A 1,403-nucleotide genomic window follows, 5' to 3' on the forward strand; every position below is an offset into this window, starting at 1 on the left:
AAAAAAAAAAAAAAAAAAAAAAAAGCCCTGCCTGTGTGCCAGGCAGCTGGACTCCCTGGGGCTCCGGCACTGAGCAGAGTCCGCCAAGCTGCCTCCAGCAAGCCACACACGCACCCCGGCACGACACGGCACAGCACGGCACAGTGCCCCCAGCGTGCCCCGCTGCCCCTCCCGGAGAGGGACAGTCCCCTCGGGCCCAGGCCCCTCTCCCGAGGCAGCACCCTCCCGGGGGGCTCCAGGAGGCTTAGGGTAGGATTTGGGAGGAGGCTCGTGGTAGGAAGCCCCTCGCGTCCCCAGGGAGCCGCACGCCCAGGGTGGGATGCGCTGGGCCACGGTACCCGGGTGGGCTCGGACATCCGGAGGGCGCCCGGCCAGCCCAGCCAAAGGGGCTCAGCGCCACGGGGATGGGCGCTGCCTGCCAGCACGCTGCACTGGGGGGTCCCCACCATGCCACCCCCACAGGGGCATGCCCTCCGTGGCTCTGCCAGCTGCCACCACGCAGCCCCACAGGGGACGGGCACACACGAAGGTGCTGGGTAGACGGCCAGGAATCCTTCGGGGCACGCCGGGAGAGGGATGCTGAGCTGCAAGGGGGGCAATCCTGCACCACGGAGCCCTGCCCGCAGCCCACCCGGGTGGTCCAGCCAGCCCCTCCTGGGGTGCCAGCACCCACGAGTCCGGCCCCAGCCCCGAACGGGACAAGGGCAGCAACACCGTCACCGGCAGGCAGGCACCGCCGCGGCCCCTCCGGCGACGCGCTTCCTTGAGCAGCAGGGCAAGACCCGGAGCGCGGCGGCACCGCCGTTCCCTGGGGCTCAATATTTTTTTCTCACTCTTGCCTTTGGAGTCAGTAAATATTTCGATTTGCTCTTCTCCCCCCGCGCACACCCAGCTCTGCTCCATTGTACTGGCATTCGGTCCCCTTCCAGGCTGGCCCCCCCCTTCTCCCACCCGTTCCCAGGCTCTGCCCTTCCCATCAGCGCCGGGCCGGGACAGCCCGAGCCCCCAATTCCTCCGCCAGCCAAAACTCCAGTTGGTTGCAGTTAAATAACCACCCCCCCATCCAAACCTCCCCCCCTCTCCCCGGCAGCTTTAGGAAATAATTCTGGCAAATCCCACTATTGCATTTGGATGGAGCGGCGTACGCGTCAGAGACAGGGAGCGAGATGGCAAACAAAGGAAAAGAGGGAGAGGAGGGGAGCGCAGCGAGCGCAGGGCGAGGAGGGGGGGAAAGGGCCGGCGGCGAGCGGGGGGCACCCAGGCCCGGCCGGGAAAGGCAAATTCCAAGGAAGCAAAAAGGGGAAACGGCCCATTGGAGCGCACCTTGGCCGGGAAATCTCCATTTCCAGGGTCATCTGCGCTCCAGGGAAACTGGGAACTCCAGGGGAGAGTGGCCACGTTCC

Source organism: Haliaeetus leucocephalus, unplaced genomic scaffold, assembly GCF_000737465.1.
Source record: "Haliaeetus leucocephalus isolate CR32 unplaced genomic scaffold, Haliaeetus_leucocephalus-4.0 Scaffold2, whole genome shotgun sequence".
NCBI classification, from domain to species: Eukaryota; Metazoa; Chordata; class Aves; order Accipitriformes; family Accipitridae; genus Haliaeetus; species Haliaeetus leucocephalus.